The sequence below is a fragment of the Tamandua tetradactyla genome, chromosome 10 (assembly GCF_023851605.1).
Source record: "Tamandua tetradactyla isolate mTamTet1 chromosome 10, mTamTet1.pri, whole genome shotgun sequence".
Classification (NCBI taxonomy): Eukaryota; Metazoa; Chordata; class Mammalia; order Pilosa; family Myrmecophagidae; genus Tamandua; species Tamandua tetradactyla.
The window spans coordinates 46,754,930-46,775,820 of record NC_135336.1 but is presented as its reverse complement, the minus strand read 5'-3'; the positions used below and the strand labels follow the sequence as shown (position 1 = coordinate 46,775,820).

The window sequence follows — 20,891 nt, the reverse complement described above, 5'->3', positions numbered from 1 at the left end:
GATTTAAAGGTATTCTATATTCTTCTTAGGTTTGATGGCAAATGGAAAACATTCCAATGCCTTGGTGGTCATTTATTAAGGAGCTGTCAACATGCCATATTTCAAGTTTATGTACCAAACAGGGCAGTTTCTATCTGACAACATATTCAAAAGCTCCCAGAAAATTATAGTTGGCAGTATAGATTTTATTTCATTGTACTGTAATACAAAGTTATACACACCATAATTTTAACATAGGACTTGGCAATAGTATAATTTTTTTAAGCATTAGGGAATTAAAGAGAAATCATGTAACATGGGCTTGGTACTCAGATGACGCTCTCTCTGCCCCCAGTACCATGATGATTCAAGGAGAGGTATTAGAAGGAAAAAGAAAACCATACAGAGTTTTGACATGAGGTGAAGGGAGTGGCCAAAGGCATTTATACAAACATCTCCAGTTGTTTCTGGCACTTTAGGAACTCATGGTTTATAATCTATGGCAGGACTTCTCATACCAATAAGAACAGCAGTAACAACCTGAATGTCAGTGATAGGTGTTGGGTTACTCCACAATAGAAAAAAGAAGACAGCTTCAGTTAAATATTTTAAGGAGGATGAAGATTAAATGCTAATGATTAATAATTTTAAGCTTTATAAAAGTTATTTCTACCAGTATTGTAATGGCAGGATGCTTAGATAACCTCCCAACAGAAGGAGAGTCTGTGTAAGGTGGTTACAGAGATATGGAAGGTCATGTCCCATTTTGCAGGGGCATGATGACATCAGGTAAAATGAACTAAATTGTTCTGGCTCAGGATTGTAATTAAAAGCACTGATCAGTATGCTCAATAAACATGCATTGCACCCAAGTGGCAGCTTTTCTAAATGCCAAGAAACATGATACAAGCAAGAAGCAGCTGAAGGAGGATCCTAAGGACACAAGATTTTTGTCATGCAAACATTACTCTGTACATTTTTAGAACAGTCTTGTCTTCAAAATATATCCTATGGTGTTCAGCAGAGGAGTTAGACCCAGAGTAGGAGAAAGGCTGGGTAGGAAGAGAATTGTCATTCATTCTTACAGACACCCCAAGTTTCTATGCAGAAACTTCAGGGCAGATTCAGGAACTGATGATACTTAATCTCAAACTTGCAAAACAAACACTATTATTTTTTCTTTAATTAAAAAAAATCACACATTAATTGCAGGGAAAACACTCTTTAAATTTCAATTTCTTACATTCCAACTATCAATCCCATATATCCCATAGAATCCTGATTTTCTGGGTCCCTAGATTAGAATCCTTTCTCAGAATCCCAGAAATTCTCAATATTCTCTTCCCAGCTATGGAATAGAGTTTTGCCAAGGTCCAAAAGAGAATTTCTGAGATCTTGCAAAAAGCTATTCTACGGCAAACATGCAGGAACTCTGCAACATCTTCCAGAAAGGGAGATACAATTGATACTGCAAAACTCATTGCCACCATTCAAGTCATCTTTTATTTGCGGCAATATACAAAAGCCACGTTCACAACAGGCAATGCAAAAATAATTGCCACTTACAAAGATGGGGGATTTCATAAGAGGAACCAACCTGTGGGACTCTAACATCTCCCTGTCACCCACCTTGTTTTTCATATCCAATCTTCCCTCCTTCCCTGCTGTTGTTGGTAATGAGGGGCATAGGTGAGAGGCCTAGAGTCAAGGTGTGAGCTGGATAGGGACTCAGCCACCAACACTTTAGACATTGGATCCCCTAACTTGCAAATGAACTCACTTCACCAAATATACAAAACCCAGATGATGAGTGAGGGATCTAAATAACTTAACGGCACACAATTTAGAGTTGGACAGAAGGCATCCTCACTTGCATTTTGTGAGCACCAATCTGAAAATACAATACAAAACCTTATTTAAATCATTAGACAAAGCAAGGTTTTATAAATCTAAGGGGGAAAATGGCATTTTAAAAATTGTACAGTAAAAAAGTTGTGATAAGGGGCGGTGCGATGGTGGCTCAGTAGCAGAATTCTCGTGTGCCATGCCCGAGACCCAGGTTCGATTCTCGGTGCCTGCCCATTAAAACCAAAACAAAACAAAAATCCTTCACTGAAAGTTGTGGTAAGAGTTCCCCAAACCATATGAGTAGTATTAGGGAATGGGAGCCTTTAAGTAACCTCAGAATTGGACTTTACTCATGCGTGGTCATGTGTTCGTAAGAAGTTCGAACTACAGCGTCCCGTGATTTCTGCTCCAGGGAAAGAAGAACAGCACGTTCCCTCTCCAGGATGCCTTGTCGTGAGTCTGCCAGCTGGAAGACGGGTTCCCGCATGCAACATGTGCTCTCAGAATTCAGGAAATGAAAAGTTCCAGCTCACCTGGAAAACTCCCCTCAGAAAGCCACACCGAAATAACCTTCATGCATCTATTACCCCCAGGAGTCAACTAGTTAACTTTTCATCAGGACGTTATGTCACCAAATACTTGGAGGATGTTTGCTAGTGAACTAAGGAAGAAATAATGTTTTGCTGCAAATCTAAGGGGGAAATCTTCTTCCTAATGGGCCACTTTATATCTGTTTGCTCAACTGTTTATATTTGTGCGTTCTATTTCAGCTAAAACAACCAAAAAATCCATCCTGGTCATAATTCCCAGTGCCCTGATTCCTCAGGCCAATATTTCACCGTCTGGTGACTTTGGATGACTGGAATGAGACAGACTGAACTTGCCAATTGTTGATATTTCAGCACCACTTGGCAGAGCTCATTATTTTGCCAAAGGAGCAATAACTTCATTACCTAGTTCGCAACCCAACCAACAGGCAAGCAGGAAAATAATTTTTCGTAGAGTACCTTCTAAGTCAACACCTGTCATTCTTAAGGAGAAATCGCATCTGGATGCATACACTGTTGTTGCACACAGTCCATTGATATAATTCTCCGAAGATTACTCTTCAAAATCTAGAGCATGTTGTTGTGGTTGTTATTGTTATTTTTTGGGGGGTGGAGTGTGGGAGGGTTAATCACATGCTATCAATATATTTGTTAAAAAGAAAAAAAGGTGGTAACATGGTTAACTTCAAACAACAAAGCCTAAATAAAATTTATATTTGCTTTGGGGAATAAGCAGTTTTACTCATTTGCTTTTCATTTTATGTATTCATTCACTACCAGGTACTATGTATTAGTGCTATGAATTCATATGCCATGTCTGTCATCACAAAGACTACGTATTCTAGTAAGCAAGGCAGATGGACTTGTCAATGATTTCTGTGTAGCACTGTTTGTGCAATGAATACAATGAAGCTAGAGTAGAAGGACTTTAAATCTGATGGAAGGAATGGCAACAAAGGATGCACCAAGAAGATGCCCCTTTAGTTTTGTTAAACTAATCATAAAATGGTTTTTATTCCATAAGGATATGCCAAATGCAGGTAGAAAAGGAAGGGCAGAGGCGCAGCATACTGAGATGTCAAATGCTATTTTGTAATACTTTTTCTGTACCCTTTTCAAAGAGCTGGTCGACTTAGTAATATTTTTAAGAAGTGAAAAAAAAAGGAAGACATTCAACAGGGAAGAAATTAATGGGAACCCATTTTCCTTCTTCTGTTTAATTTTCATGAAAATTCGCATAGAAGATTTGCTTGTGTTCTCTTGCTATTCAATGGAAAGAATGATGGCTATAGATTTTCCTGATGTGGGGTAGAATAGGCTCCATGCTAGGCTCTCAAATGTAGTCCTTAACGGGTGTATCAGCATCATTTGGGAGTTTGTTAGAAGTGCAAATTCTCAGACCCCATTTCAGACCTACTCAATCTGAAACTCTGGGGTGGGACCCAGCAATCTGTGTTTTAACAAGCTGTTCAGATAATTCTGATACATCCCTAAGTTTTAGAAGCATTACTCTTTGCAAATGCATTGTATCAAAAATAAAATTGATGGGCCCAATGACTTTTGAAAGACAGTCACCGAAATGCAGGATAGTATGGAGGAAAAAGGGTCTCATCTACAATGCTGTTAAACTTCCTATCATAAGAATTTTGCATATATTTTGATCTTCGAACAATCCATGACTTAAGGTTTTCTAGAGTTATAATTTCTGGGGCATATAAAGTGAAATATAAAAAAAGTTTAGAAAATTATGCTGACTTCTGAACATCAGTTGTGTCTTTAAATCTAAGCAATCTGTTGAAAGCATAGCTAAGATATTTTTACATTTTATTATAAAAACTTGCAAAAATAAAGAAGTTGAAAAAAATTGTAAGAATTGTACAGTGCACAGAGCCACCATCAAAAGTCTATGACTAATATTTTACTATATTTAAATTATCGCTATTTATTCATCTCCCATCCTGCTATCCTTCTATTCATCCATCAATTCATCTCATTTTAAATGATTTCAAAATAAGTTTCACATCAGTACTCCACTCCTAAACACTTCAGCATGCATATCAAGTCTAATATTTGTTGAGATAGAATTTACATATAATGAAATATACAAATCTTAACTGTAAATTTGTTGATTTTTCCCCAAATGCCATATATAAGTGTAACCCAAACTCATATCAAGATTTAGAATATTACCATCAACTCAGGAATTTTTCTTATGTCCCTGCCCCATCAATTCCTGCCCCATCCTTCCAGAGGTAACTACTGTTTTGATTTTTACCACCATAGTTCAATTTGCTTGTTCTAGAACTTCAATTAATTAGAATCATGCAATATGTTCGGTTTTGTGTAAGACTTCTTTCACTTCCAGTTGTCTTTAAAGAGTATCAACCTTTTTTAAATGTACTAAAATTTTAAATGCTGTTTGTAGTATAATACAAACATTGCTTTTTTCTGCAAACAAGGAAAAATTGTATCTGTTTTTTTCTCCACATATTTATTTAAATAAATAAATATGTGGAAAATTGAAGTATAAATTCTTCTATTTACAACCAAAAGTAATGATAACACTTAAATAAATCCTTATCATAAATGCAGACAAAACTATTTCATGGTCTCATCTTCACTGGAAGGCTAAGTAGTGGTCACTGATACTCAGAATCTTTGATTCCTTTTTTCCTTCTCATTCTCAGCTGATGGTGCACCAGGCAAGGATGAACCTCTTTGGGCAAGAAAGAGTAGTATTGACCTACTTACGTCAAGGAGTGATTACCCTTAAGATGAAAGTGGATAAGTTTTAAACATGTTTAATAAGAAAATATAATTACTTGTCCTAACAATTCCCAGACTGATTGGGTATAAAAACACAGAAAAGCTATCATTCTAATTAATATCACTGTATTTGGGTAATTTCCCCAAATAGGATGATGATCTCTACTCCTTTTTCTTTTCTTCTCTCAATAACAACAATTTCAATGCACAGTAAATACTTGTGACCATGTAGAAGTCTAATTTAATCAAAGTGCTCATTATTAGGACAAAGCAGAAAATTCACGACTTCCACAAACACTATAAGAATTCTGACATGTACAAGAATTAAATGTTTCGATGGTGAAACATTGTTCCAGGGATCAAACTTGAGATATTCTTGATAACAAGTGAAAACTTGGCTCTCTTATAAAACGTTGCCATTTGTCAAGTAGGCCTACAACTTTCTTTTGAAAACCTGACTCTTTTTTTACCCCAATTTCACAAACAGAGACTTTGGAGATGGAGTCATTACTGTCTAGACATCTGAAGTCATCATGAATTGTTTGTAATTTGTCCAGTTCATAAATACCCAATGTTGCTAGTACACACTTTTTTATTTTGAGATTTCACAGCCTCAGAAGCCATCCAAGGACTAGAGAACAATGACTAAACCATGGTGAGAATGTGATCAAGCAGCCTCATATACAGGATGCAGGATGCATCCAGACATTTAAGGAGACTCTAGGAAGGATCATTTGCAATTAACCTTTTAGCAGAACATCTTACCTTAATGGTATTTTATAGTATGTAATGGTAAGTAAAGTGAATTGGACAATCTCAAGTCTACTCTCAGTCTAATATTCTAGAATTTCTCTAACACTCCAACCTAAGAAAATACTATCTTCCTATTAAAATGCAGGAAAATCCAAGAAAACTAGAAAAGAAAATTCTATCCTAATCATTTCTAGATAATTGTTTTATTTTTCATGGGATTCCCAAATTGTATCTCAAATGTGAAAAGAGGACAGATATTTTCATAGGCACATGGAAAGAATGTATGTGACTTTTGCACACTAGCTTTTACAGATTTAGTGAGGTATAATTTATACAGCATAAAATTAAGCCACTGTAAATATACAATTTAATGATTTTTAGTGAATTTGTATTGTTGTGCAAACATCACCACAATGCAGTTTGAGAACATGTCCATTGCTCTAAAATGTTCCCTTTTGCCGATTTGCAGTTAACCTTTGATTCTACCCTCTCAGCCCCAGGCAGTTCTCCCTCTAGTTTGCATTTTTCTGGTAACTTAATATAAATGGAGAGTCGTTGTAACAGCCCTGAAGGAGTCATTGACTGACTGACAAAGAGACTGGCAGGTTACGCAGAGTAGACGGATCCAAAGCCAACACTGATTTACCACTAAATGACTGTTAAGAAAGGGACTGCATGTCCAGGGGATTTCTTACTGTTTGAGAGAAAGGTGGAGACATGGTCATGTGTACTGTCATGTGACAGAAAAACCAAAGACCAAGGATCTCTGGCAGCCAACCCTAGAATACTACAGACTTCAGGAAAAAGCATTGCTTTGCTAATACCTTGATTTTTAACTTCTAGCCTCAAAACCATTTCAATGCATGTGAGTTGGAGTTACTGAAAGACTATTTAACCCTACAGATCAGCTGCATGGCAAGGGGTTGTGGTCCCTCCCAGCTTGAGAACAGAGTGCGATGTTTCAGGGCTCTATTCCCTGTGCCCCCCCCCCCCCCAACAGAAGCTTTGAAGAACCAACGAGAACTGGCAGAAATATATTCCTCAAAGCTCCAGAAAACAATTAAAGGACAGCAGTAACAGAGAAAGTGCCAAAAAAATAAAGCTAATTAAAATCAGTAGGATCTTGGGGCATCTTCCTGACCCCTCTCCCACCCCTCAGTGGCCTGGTGTGGAACAGGCCCATGATTCCAGCATGTAGGTCCCTGGTTCTGTTTCCAGTGGGAGCAGAGTCATCCTTGGGCACATACTAAAGCATATATGTCAGTTCATTCTGTCTGGTGGTGGCCTGAGGGAATCATCATCCCAGAATTTGCCCTGCTTGTGGAAGGCAGCCTACTGAGCACTCCTACAGAATACTGGGACAGCAGCTAAGTGGCTGCCTGGGACAATAGATTGCTATCTGCAGGATATACCGTGCAGTGGCCAAAACTGTGAAGAAATTGTTTCCTGTGAGGAATTGTATCTGTGTAAATAAGGGAATTCCTAGGATCAAATATCATGCCCCAAATAAGATGTATGACAAGAGGAGTGCACAGAAAGGACCAGGGATGTCCCTAAGCTTTGGCCTGGTGCTATTCTCTAAACTCATTGGATGGATAAACCCTGAAGGAGAGCAACAGCATAGGTCACTCTGCAAAGACTGGGAAAGAGGCTTTCTTTTCTTTTTTCCCTTCTTTTTTTTTTGGTTAGTGCCTGACATTTAAGGAAAAGTCTGTTATAACATTAGTTGGATATAAGTTTAAAGAATCCATACCTCAGAGTCTAAATTCCACTGATAACACTTTAAATATCAAAATGTCCAGGTTTCAACAAAAGATTACAAAGCATGTAAAGAAATAGGAAGCGATGGCCCAGACAAAGGAGAAAATAAAAACATTAGAAACCATTACTTTTTAAAAAATGGCCCTAAATATGTTTGAAATCTTAAAGGAAGAGATGGGCAAATAACTAAAGGAAATCAGGAAAACAACAAATAAACAGAGAGATGGAAATTATGAAAAGGAACCAAACAGAGCTGAAAACCACAATAACAGAAATTTAAAATTCCCTAGAAGGGTTCAAGAGCAGATTGAAGGTGGCAGAAGAAAGAATTAGTGACCTTGAAGATAAGACAACTTATATCATTCAGTCTGAGGAGCAGAAGGAAGAAAGGATAACGAAAATTGAATGGAGCCTAAGGAAGCTGTGGCACACCATCAAGTGTACCAATATATGCTTTGTGGGAGTCCCAGAAGGAGAATAGAGAAAAAAGCACAAAGATTATTCAAAGAAATAATGGTTGAAACTTCTCAAATTTAACAAATGGCATGAATATACACATCTAAGATGCTCAACAAACTCTGAACAGTATGAACATAAATAGACCCATGCTGCAGCATATTAAATAAACTGACAAATGTCAAAGATAAAGAGAGAATACTGAAAGCCATAAGAGAGAAGCAATATGTCCGTGTTATGTACAAGGGAGCCATAGTGTAATTAAGTGCCAATTTCTTGCCATAAAGCCTAGAGGCAAAAAGGCAAAAACAAACAAACAAACAAACAAAAACTCACCAACAAAGAAGTCCATATCCAGCAAAACAGCCTTTCAAAAATGAGGGTGAGAATAAGACATTCCCAGATAAAAAAAAAGCTGTGGGAATTTATCACCACTAGACTGGCCCGACAATAGATGCAAAAGAAAGTTCTGCAGGCGGAAAGTACAGGACACTAGGTAGTGACGCAAAGCTGTGTGAATAAATTAAGATCTACAGTAAGGATAATGATATGGGTAAATATAAAGGCCAGTACCATTGTATTTTTGGTTTCCAAGTCCATTTTTACTTCCTATAGAATCTAAAAGGCAAATGCATAAAATATAATGATGATAAATCAGTGGTTTTGGACTCATAATGTACAACATGTAATTAGAGACAAGAATTATATAAAGGTGAGGGAATGGAAGGGTATATAACAGTTTGTGCATACTACTGAAGTTAAGTTGGTACCAAATCAAATCAGATTGTTAAAGATTTAGGTTGTTAAATTTAAACCCATGCTAACTACAAAGAAATTATTGTGGAATAGACAAGCCTTTAGAGAGAGAAATTGAGTATAGCCTTCCAGGGCTGGGGGAAGGAAGAATGGGAAGCTAAAGCAAAATGTTTCTGTTTGGGGAGATGAGGAAGTTTTAGTAATGGAAAGCGGTGAGGGTACCTGTTCTAGTTTGTAAGCTGCCAGAATGTGATATACCATAAATGGAATGGCTTTTTAAAGGGAATTTATTACATTCCAAGTTTATAGTTCTAAGGCTGTGAAAAATGTCCAAGTTAAGACACCCAAAAGAGGTTACCTTCACTCAAGAAGGCTGATGAATTTGGGGGTTTCTCTCTTAGCTGGGAGGGCACATGACCACATCAGCTAGCTATCTCTCCTGGCTTCTTGTTTCATGAAGTTCCCCTGGGGGCATTTTCCTTCAACTCCAAAGGTCTCTGGCTGTATGGACTCTGTTGGTTCTGGTTGCTCTGTCAATTTGGTGTCTCTAGTAGTTCTAAAGCTTTTTCTAAAATGGTTCCCTCTTAAAGGGCTCCAGTAAGCAACCCCACCTTGAATGGGTGGAGACATCGCTCCATGGAAACAATCAAAAAGCTCCCACCCAGCAATATTGAATGAGAATTAAAGGACTTGGATTTCTTGGGCACTTAATAGCTTAAAATGGGCACTGTACACAATATAGCGAATATGATTAATGCCATCAAATGGTATGCCTGGGAGTGATTGAGATGGGAACGTTTTTGTTTATGTTGTTCCCATAATTAAAAAGTAAAAGAAAAAGCAACTAAAGAGACAATGATAATTAAAGGCAATAAATGATCCTAGATGGACTCTAACAAGGGAGAAGGAAAGGAGTGAAAGAACATTATTGGGACATGAAAAAAAAAAGGAATGTAGCGGCAAGATTTGTATCAATGTTAAATGTCCTGAACTTGATCACTGTACTTAAGATGGTTACATACATGAATTATCCTTGTTCTTAGGAAATGTGCATGGTAGTATTAATTGTTTGAGGAGCATGATGTTCAGAAAATGGATTGATAAATAACAGATAGCTGGATGGATAGATGGATTGATAGACTGATGGACAGATTGATAGACTGATACGCCAAATGTAAATGAGAAAATTGGTGGATCTGGGTCTCTAGGGGGATGGCGATATTTTGGAGTTCTCTGTATGGGGTTTAAAATTATTATTAATAATAATTATTATTGAAATAATTATTATTGAAAATAATAATACTTTTCAAACTTATAGAACAGTTACAAAACTGTTTTGTAACTCTTCTATAAGTTTGAAAGTATTTCAAAATTTAAAATTAAAAAATACATATAAAAATGGAATCATACAATATGTTTTCTTTTGAGTCTGGTTTATTTCACTTAGTATATATTTTTTACCTCATCCATCTAAGTTGTATCAGAAATTCACTCTATTTTATTGCTGAATAGCATTCCATGGTATGGATAAACCACATTTTGTTTATCCAGTCCCCAGATGATGACTATTTGGGCTGTCTCTAGGTTTGGGTTCTTAGGAATAATGCTACCATGACCATTAGCAGACAAATCTTTCTGTGGACATATGTTTTTATTTCTCTTGGTAAATACTTAGGTGTAGAATTGCTGGGCTGCATGGTAAGTTTATGTTTCACTTTTTAAGAAACTGCCAAACTGTTTTCCAATTTCATATTACTCTTAAGACTATGAATATTTCTCTTGCTTGAAGACAACTCCAAATTGTGATCATCTAGGAAATGAGTTATATTTTTATCACTATAATTAAATATAAATTATAGAATTAAATAATAATTTTAAGGCCTTGGATATCTGTCTTTCATCACTAGCAAAGACAAAACTTATCTTGTTACAATAATTATTTAAGAATAGAGTGTGCTGGTTGGAAAATATTATATATCCCAGAGAAGTCATTCTCTGATGCAATCTTGTGGGAGAAGCTTCCCCCTGCCCACTCATTAGATTTCAAACCATTTTATTTTAAGACGGCAAAATTAAAATATGCCAAATACATTCTTGCCAGCTTTGAAATCCATGATGAAAACATTTATATGTCAGTTTACACATGTGTAAATGGGTTCATAGGATTTTTTTTACTTTTTTTATTGTGAAATATATACGCAAAAAAAGCAATGAATTTCAAAGTACATTTTAACAAGCAGTTATAAAGTAGATTTTAAAGTTTGATATGGGTTAAAGTTGCACAATTTTTCATTTTTTCTTCTAGTTGCTGCAAGACTCTGTAGACCAACAGAAATATCAATATATTGATTCAGCAGTCATACTCATTTGTTAAATCCTATCTTCTGTTATACTCTTCCTTCTCTTTAAATAACATATATACATAAAAGCAAAAAATTTCAAAGTACCTCATAACAGTTAGTAGTAGAACAGATTTCAGAGTTTGATATGGGTTACAATTCCACAGTTTTAGGTTTCTATTTCTAGCTTCTCCAAGGTACTGGAGGGGTAAAAGAAATATCAGTATAATGATTCTGCACTCATACACATTTGTTAAACCTGACAGCCTTTTCTTTTAATCCTAATTCAATACTATAGGTGGGAATATTTTGGTTAAATTATCTCCACAGAGATGGGACACACCCAATTGTGGATATGAACTTCTGATTAAATGGATATGTGACTTTCTGAGTGGGCCTTGATCAGTCCACTGAAATCCTTTAAAAGAGGAAACATTTTGGAGAGAACCAGAAATGACAGAGCCTTAAGGAAATGATAGAAGCCTCAGAGCTGTCAGAAACTTTAGAGCAGAACTGACACAGATGTGGATATGTGGAGAACAGAGTCACGGATGTTTGGAGATGCTTGGAGCCCAGCAGATGTTGCCATGAGATGTTAAACAGGCCAGAAACTAGAGAGAGTCAAGGGAAGCCAAGAGATGAAAGCCAGCCCCAGAGAAGCAAGATGAGGAACCCCAACAGGAACAGAGGCTGAAAGGACAAAGTCCAGGAGCAAGGGACCGACAGATGCCAGGTATGTGACTTCCCAGCTGACAGAGGTGTTCCTGACCCATCGGTCTTTCTTGAGTGAAGGCAACCTCTTGTTGGTGCCTTAATTTGGACATTTTCATGTCCTTAGAAGTGTAAATGTGTAACTTATTAAATCCCTCTTTTTAAAAACCATTCCAGTTCTGGTATATTACATTCCAGCAGCTTGCAAACTGACATATAGAGTAACTCCAATTTATCCAGAGTATATGAAATAAACTTTTCGCAGAGCAGAACAATGATCATTGATATTCTTAGCAATGACTATGAGTTAGGATAAATTCTTGAGCTGCCTTCTTAATCTCCAGTCATTTTAGCTTTAAGTTTATTTTAGCCTATGCTAATTATGTGACTATTTGTTTGCTATAAAGTTTACCATTTCTGGGGTTGCCATTTTCTTCTTTGTGAGGCCATGGAGCTGGGCGGCTGGCCTCACCACCCAGTGAGGAAAACATACAAAGGAATTTGAATAAGACAGCTGTGCAAAATGGAGCTTGAGGAGACTTATCTGTGCATAGAGATACTCCTGAGAATAACCCAGATATTCCATTTGATTTCACACCAGAAAACTATAAGAGGATAGAGGCAATTATTAAAAAACTATCCAGAAAGGCATAAAGCAGCAGCTGTGCTTCCAGTCCTGGATTTAGCCCAAAGGCAGAGTGGATGGTTGCCCATCTCTGCTATGAACAAGGTTGCTGAAGTTTTACAAGTGCCCCCAATGAAAGTATATGAAGTAGCAACGTTTTATACAAACGAGTTGGAAAGTATCACACTTAGGTCTGCACTACTGTACCGTGCACTAGAAGTGCACTGCACTTCTGACCGCATACTAGAGGCCATTCAGAAAAAGCTTGGAATAAAAGTTGGGGAGACTACACCTGACAAACTTTTCATTCTTACAGAGGTGGAATGTTTAGGGGCCTGTGTAAATACACTGATGGTTCAAATAAATGTCAACTACTGTGAAGATCTGACTCCAAAGGATATTGAAGCAATTATTGATAAGCTTGCAGCTGGCAAAATTCCAAAACCTAGGCCGAGGAGTGGATGCTTCTCTTGTGAGCAGTGGGTGGACTTACCTCTTTGACTGAACCATGCCAAGGACCTGGCTTTGGTGCGCAAGCAGGCTTTTCATTTCGTTTATATTCAACTGCACACACACACACACACACACACACACATATATATACAATTGTAATATATATAACAAGAGAAATAAATATAAATCTCCTGTCTAAAAAAATTAGCCAGTTCTAGAGACATTTAACTTTATTATTATTTATACTTACAATTAAAGTGAGATTTGATGTGAACTTTGATGTTATGAACCAAATGCTTTAGTTGTTTTTTTTCTGACTATGGAAATAAATTGCTGTCTACAGTAACTTGGGACTTAACGGCTATTTCACTAATAGTTCTTTGTTTCTTTTTCAAAATAAGAATTAAAACATTTTAAAATATTAATAAAATATATCAAATGCATATTCATGTATATATATATATTTCATTATTAACTTCTCTGATGGTTTACGATTAATGGAGCATTTAAATTTTTCGAGGTGAGAAAAAGAAAGCCAAAAGGACTTGACATTATTGCCTACTGGTCTGATCTTATTAAAATTTTTCCACCCTAGGGTGCACGGGTGGTTCAGTGGTAGAATGCCTGCCTTCCATGCAGGAGACCCAGGTTCGATTCTTGAACCATGCACCCCATCCCCCCGCCAAAAAAATTTTCCCCATCCTGCATGGTGAATGTGGCCCAACTTTAAGAATTGGTGCTTAACTTAGAATTTTATAATATTTATGAAATGTTATCAAAATCTAACTGAAAGAACATATTTTAAAAAACAAAAGTCTTCTTGACTTTTGTGCAGAAAGAAAGTGCAGAAAGAAAAAGCCTGTCTCATAACTCATTTTTATATGACAGCATGGTTTTCTTTTTCTTAAATATAGACTGTAGGAGCTGCAATGAGTAGCCTGTACAACACTCTAAACTCTAAACTTGGAAATGAAGAAATGAAATCGTCCTTTGAGCATTCCATGTGTTCGCCATAGGAGATTGTTTCCTTGTCACTGAAAATATGAATCCTTTTTACATCATCCCCACTGTGGGATGAATCAATTTGGGGTTTTAAGAGAAGCAGAGAAAGAGAAGGTAGGAGACAGAATAAGGGGCTAAAATAAGGCTAAAATGATAAAGTAAAAATGTTTATATAGCAGAATCTAGAAAGCTGAGACAAAAGATATGGGAAGATGAAGCAGTCTATTTGACAGGAAAAAACAGACATAGGGAATACTAGGAAAAAAAAATCTAGGATTTCTGCTGCTGAGGTGCCCAGACCCTCCATCGATCCATAACTGTATCTAGTCTTGGCAACTCTGAGGCTGGGGCCTTGTGGAGTTCTAGAGATTTTGGTCTTAATTAATCTCTGTTGAAGAACTCTTACAATACATTCCCAAGGCTCAAGGTAGCCTTCATCAGTCCCTGTTTCTCACATACCGGTAATCAGGATGCCCTCCATTTAGAGTTTAGCTTTCTCTGTACCTCTTCCTACAGGGCGAGAATACCCAAAAAGCCTGCGTTTCTCTTAAGGTGTGTTAGATGATTTTCTAAAAGGGGACCTAGCTAGTCTGGGAGGTCAGGAAAGGCAGACCAGAGAAGTGACATTCCAACCAAAGTCTAAAAGGTGAGCAGCCAGGCGTAAGAGAGCACATGGGAAGTGAGAGCAGGATCAGCAATCTCAGGTACTGGGAACAGCTTGAGCAGAGGTACTGAGGGAAGAAGTAGTCGGTGCATTTAAAGACCTTAGGAAGGAAACGTGGCTGGAATGTGATGGGGGATAGGAGGCTGAAGAGAATAAAGAGGGGTCAGTCAGATTACGCAGGACCCTGTAGGCCATGTTAAAAGATCAATCACTGTGTTAGGAAGCAAAACTAAACTATTTCCCCCCAGTAAGTCCCTCTCTCACACATACAGCAAAATTCTGAAAATTAATGATAAAAATTTAAATCTTAGGCAGTTATAAATATACCCAGATGACAGAAATGTTGCCTCATAAACCTGCAGCAACAAGAAATGCAAGTAAACTTCTCAAAGCAAGATTTGACATGAGTAAGAAAAAAATACGCTTTTTTTAAAAATGAAAAATGTCAAACATAGTTTACAAATTGAGTACAGTTTTAAAGGGAATTCAAGATGTACTCTTAAAACTGGTAGTCATTTGACTACTAAGATGACAGAAATGTTGCCTCATAAACCTGCAGCAACAAGAAATGCAAGCAAACTTCTCAAAGCAAGGTTTGACATGAGTAAGAAAAAAATACGCTTTTTTTAAAAATGAAAAATGTCAAAGATAGTTTACAAATTGAGTACAGTTAAAGGGAATTCAAGATGTGCTCTTAAAATTGGTAGTCATTAATTCTGCTCTTTGGCCAAAAGCTAAATGAAATAAAGCAATTGACTTTAATGGACTCCATTAATCAGCAGGAATGGCCTGAGAATCATGCTGCTTACCACTTACTGTAATTCTCTCTTCTCCAAACCATTCATCGTTCATTTCACTGTCCATGCGAGGCTGATGGCGCATTTCCTATACTCTGCTTGCCTAGTACATTTTCATCTCCCTTTTTACTCCAAACCCAATATTAGTCCTGGAATTGACTTTCTTAACTTAAAAAACATATAAATAATACATACTTGCTTTAATAAAACAATTTAGAGGAGTAGCAAAAGATAACATTTAAAAATATATATCACCCATCATCTATCATGAAGAGAGATCTGTAAAGATTTTTTTGGTACATCCTTCCGGACATTTTTACCTGGATATGATAAACATACTTCCTTTATCTCTTTCTTTTGTATAATATATACATATATTTTTTTTTACAAAAATAAGATTACATTCTAAGTATGTTTTATAACCTGTATTTTTCTTAACATAAACATACCTCCATACTCACAGTTCTAATGACTGTATTTTTACATTTAATTATCAATCATAAGGATTATTTCTCTGATAGTAGATAAACTGATACCATATTAACTCAGTGAGTTAGAGATTAATAATCATTTTATTAGCTTCACAAGTGAATTTATTTCTGTGATGGATGGAATTTATTTCTGTGATGCATGGCATTCATTTCAAGGGTGAAGAACCGATCTTAGAGTTTGTGTTTTTAGTCTGTGCCCAGTTTTTCATCGCATTTAGATCTGTCATATTGAATCTCTATGACAACTGGATAAACATTATATTGTTTGTGAGGTAGCTGCTAACATTTTTCACTATGAGTGTGCTGGTATTTCCACACTGGAGGACAGCATAGTAGAAAAACTTGTGTTCAAATCCTAAATTAATCCCTCAATAGCCCTTGTTATATGAATGACACACATAATGTCCTTTCTCCCGGATAAAGCAGAGCTAATCATAGCCGCCCTCTTCGAGTTGCTGGTAGGGTAAAATGAAATCATTTGTAAAGAAAAGCTTCTAAGCTGTATAGCTCAGAAATAGCTGCTATTAGTGTAACCTTATTGATGGGTTCTTTTCTATTTGGCATAGTTCAGCTTTGTAAGGTTCCTTGCATCCAAACAAAAGTTCATTCTCTGTAGATGTAGCTTATATGTACATCAACACTTCTCAAAAACCTGTTCCTAGCACAGTGCCTGCCACAGATAGGACATTCATTATTTATTTTGAATGGTCAAAAACGTGTTGTGTTTGATAGGAATTAATACTCAGATAAGCAAAGGAGTTTGTCTCCTAAAAGAACTCGTATTGGAGAATATAGACTTCTAAGGCTTATTACTCAATACACTTAATAAGTTTTATATCAAGAAATGAGGCACAAGCTGAGGTAATTAATAGAAATACTGATTCATTACAAATGGGTGGGTCGGTAATGGTATCTTGGAAGAGCTGGCATATGAGCTGGGTCTTGAATGTCATGAAGTACTTTGCCAGAGACCAAGAGGAAAGGAATTTCATACTGAGGAAAAGTAATGGTGAGTGTTTGGGTGTTGTATCTGTGATAATTCATTCTATGAGACATTATTTAAGTTATGAACTATCAAAATTTATTGTTGGTCAAAACACTTTTTCCATCCACTCTCTAATTTAAAATGAATATAGTATCATGAATATCTTATACCATTTTATTTCCTTCCCACAAGGAACCTCTTTCTCCCAAGTTGGGAGTTATTTCTACAGGCTCTAAATGGCAAAGAGTACCTGTGCTTTACTGCAGTGGTGTCCACCCTATTCTAGGCATCTCATACGAGGTGCTCATAGTGACATGATGTCCAGTTTCATGGAGCTGGGCAGGGTGGCCAAGGGCCATGTTTCTAAGGCAAACAGACTAAATACAGCTGAGGATATGAAGATGCACCCCAGTCTTCTCTAAAGAGCAATGGTAGACAAATCTTAACCTTTGCATTCTACAGCAACTGTTCAAAGGAGAGCAGCTAAGAAATCTATTATTTCCCACATTAGCATTAGGAACATTTCCATGGTTTTAATGATTCTGGAAATGTTTGAGATAAGACATGAAGAATTCCATGTTTCAGATATTTGTTTTAAATTCTCATTCTCAATAATGTCTCAAAAGACTTAAAGTTGTCTGCCTCGATGTATACCTGCTGCACGCATCCACGCACACAGGCACACACACACACACACACACACACACACACACACACACGTGTTGGTTTTGCTATGTAACATATAGTGTCCTGGTTCTCATTTTACGATGAACAATTCTCCATCTCTCTCCTTTGGTTCTCTTCCATCTTTGACCCTTATAAACTGAGCAATTCTCTAAGTTTCAGCCTTTTTCTCCTCCAGAGAACTCCTTTAAGAGCAAGAATTTAATCTTAGCTGCTAATTTATTAAGTTAGTTTACCCTGAAATCTGTATGTCTGGTTTTGAATGCTCATTGGGCTCCAGTTCTCCAGTCTTTTTAAACTGCTAACAGTTTTGTTGAGGACATTAAAACTCAACGTCACCCCCCTTTTCCTTGAAAGCCAACGTATCTCCTTCCCTTCCCTGATTCTTCCACAGTCCTAGACTCTCAAGTCAACCCTGTGGAGACATTTTTTCATACCTTGTTACAAAACTGGCATCAAATGTGGAAAAGTCCAAATGCAAAGATGTCTGTGGCTTTGCATCACCAGTATTCTGTGGCTTTGGAGCAAAGCTTCTCTTCTGAAAAAGAAGTGATTTTCTCCCTTTGATTTCTCCCTAACCTTGCCCACAGTCATGCAGGCCATTAGATTATGATTCATGTGATTCAAATTACTTGCAATGGGTTGTAAATTAATCAATGTTTTATAGCAATTCCTATTTTATCCTCTTTCCTAGCTAATACCATCTTTGTTTTTGTTTCTTGTTCACTCCAATGGTGTACTATGGAATAAAATCACAGCTCTTCCTATTGACATTCTGGTCTTAAGGGAAAAAGACATTTTATCACTGCTCTACAGATTGATCTTTTATGCTTCAGTCAAAACTGCCCCCCAGCTCAATTCAGCTCAAAAAACTTTTTTTAGATTTCTGCTTTAGGGAATTTTAGGTTTCTTCTAGACACTGGGGATATGAAGACAAAACCATCTCAACCTTAAATTTACAGTTTCTCCTCTTCATAGCCTAGATACATTTGTGACCCTATCTTTCCTTTTATTCATATAAAATTCCATTTAGTTCACCTGAACTGCTTACTTGCTCTATTTCTTTTCTCTCTCTTCTTTGTTTGCATTTCCAGCTTCTAAAAACCTCATCTTCCATCCTCCTTATGTCATCTTTTGATTCTTTTCACTCTTCAAATATAGTTTCCCTAAGCCCCCATGAAAGATAGCCTGATCCTCTTTTCAAAGAAACTCATTACTGGGTCCCAACCACTGGACCACTGCATCTTCTTTACCTGCATCATACCCATGGGCTTATCCTGAAAAGAAAGGCAACCTTACCCATTTTCATAGTCACCAAACTCATTGACTCCCCAATCCCTCCTTCTTATCACTTTTGGGATAATCATCATACAGTGCTGACTTGTTATGTTACCTCCTTTTCCTCCCACCCCTAGCACCAAAATAGATGACTCCCTAATGCTCACAGCCTAAAGATAAAAAATAAAGCTATAATCATAAATTGGAAAGAATCTAGACAATCACAAAATAATTTTGCAGGCACAGGCTAAATAGTGGGTATGAAAAGATGAGTAAGACACTTTCTACCCTTGCACCTCTGGCAGGGCCCTGAGGGATAGTGATGTTTAAGTATGAACTCTAACACATGACAAGGGCTGTAGGCAGGAAGTTATACTTGTAAAGGAAAAAAAAAGTTCTTCTGAGATGGAGGAAAATATTTTTAGGAAGACTTCTCAGTGGAAATAATACTATTTTTGCCCTCGAAGACATCACTATAGAGTTGGAGAACTATTGCTATAAAAAATAATGTTTGACATTGATTGAATTTAGAAAGGGTAGAGAGTATTCTCCCGGGAAAGTTTCATGGGGGAGGTAGAGATTCATATGAGCCTGAAAAACAAGAGTCAAGTAAAAAGCAGGACTTGGAAGAGCATTTCAGGTGGAAAATGGTAGAAGCAGAAGCCCAAGTTGAACTGCAAGCCCAGTGCTTAGTTATAAAAAGTAAACAGACCAGCTTGGTTGAAAAAGAAGGATTGGATTATGTTCATATACACTTGGAATCCCAGAGTTGGAAGGGACATAAAAGTACTTGAGTCAGGTCTCTCTCTCTCATACTGAGACTAGACAGATACACACAGGGCAGACTCTAAGGATTAGCTGTAAGAATGAATTGAGAACCTTTCCACCTCCTAAACTCCAGCACGGGTTTAACAAAAGCCCAGATACAGTGATCCTAGGCACTGCATTTCTGGTTTTCATCAGGACATTTTCCTCTCAAGCATTATATTTAAGAATGTACATGAGATATTTATCTTTTAGAAATGATTCAGTGGTCTTTTGAAAGACTTACTGTTATTTTGCAATGTGGCATAATAAACCCAAACTTGGAATCAGAAATACAAACAGGAAGCACTAACTTCAGGCCAAAAGGGAAACAATTCTGATTTTTTTGGGAAAAAATATGAAAAGGGTGAAGTGAATTGGGAATCATGATATCTTGGAATTTCCCTTTGGATATAGTTTCACTGGCTAGCCATTAGTCACAAAGTCATTTCTAATCAATTTAAGGATTATTTTCACTTAAGTGCTCTCCCTAAATTCCCTTCATTATATTTATTTTTAGAACAGCCATTCCTGGCAGTCTGCTAAATCGTCTCCTCATTCCCATACCCTTTTCCCATACCTGTTATAATCTATTGCATTGCAATACTTAAATATGAATTAAGCAATGAATAAATGAAGTAGCAATAAACTATATTTAAGAAATTACGGGTACTTTACAATATGTTTCAGTCACTTCTTTCAAAAACCATAGGGTATGAGTCAAACCAACTTCCAAATAATTCCATGAGCCTTTACATTAAATATAGGATTGCACTAGATAATCTTAGCATTGAAATTTGGTCTATATGGAGGGCAAGGGATTAGTCCATCTGCATTAGTACTCCTAAGCTTTTCCTTCACAATTCTGGGCCCAAATTCATATGCTAGATATATCTACCTGACAGAAAAGCAACATGGAAATGCCTATTAGCAACCCTCACTGTTATCAGAAATGGCACATTTCCACCAAGCCTGAGGCAAAGCCAAAATATGTTTATCTCTTTCAGTTTTTAAATTGTTTCTTCTTTTCTTAAAACAGAATCATAAAGCTGGCTAGCCAGGGATTGGGCAGGGTAACAAGGACATGTCCCCCTCATAAAATCAGCAAGGCTCTCTGTAACCACACAGAGAGCAATCAATACATGTGTCATCAAGCAGAAATGGCAGTTTTGATGTTGAGAATCCCAGCTG

At 36.9% G+C, this 20,891-nt stretch overlaps 1 protein-coding gene and 1 pseudogene across 32 annotated transcripts in view; one reads left to right on the top strand and one right to left on the bottom strand.

The window, feature by feature from the left end:
• The window catches only part of ABI3BP (ABI family member 3 binding protein), a 245,285-nt gene that overhangs the window by 179,756 nt on the left and 44,638 nt on the right, over window positions 1-20,891 (bottom strand). The window lies entirely within an intron of this gene.
• On the top strand, window positions 11,933-14,011 carry LOC143648847 (NADH dehydrogenase [ubiquinone] flavoprotein 2, mitochondrial-like; annotated as a pseudogene).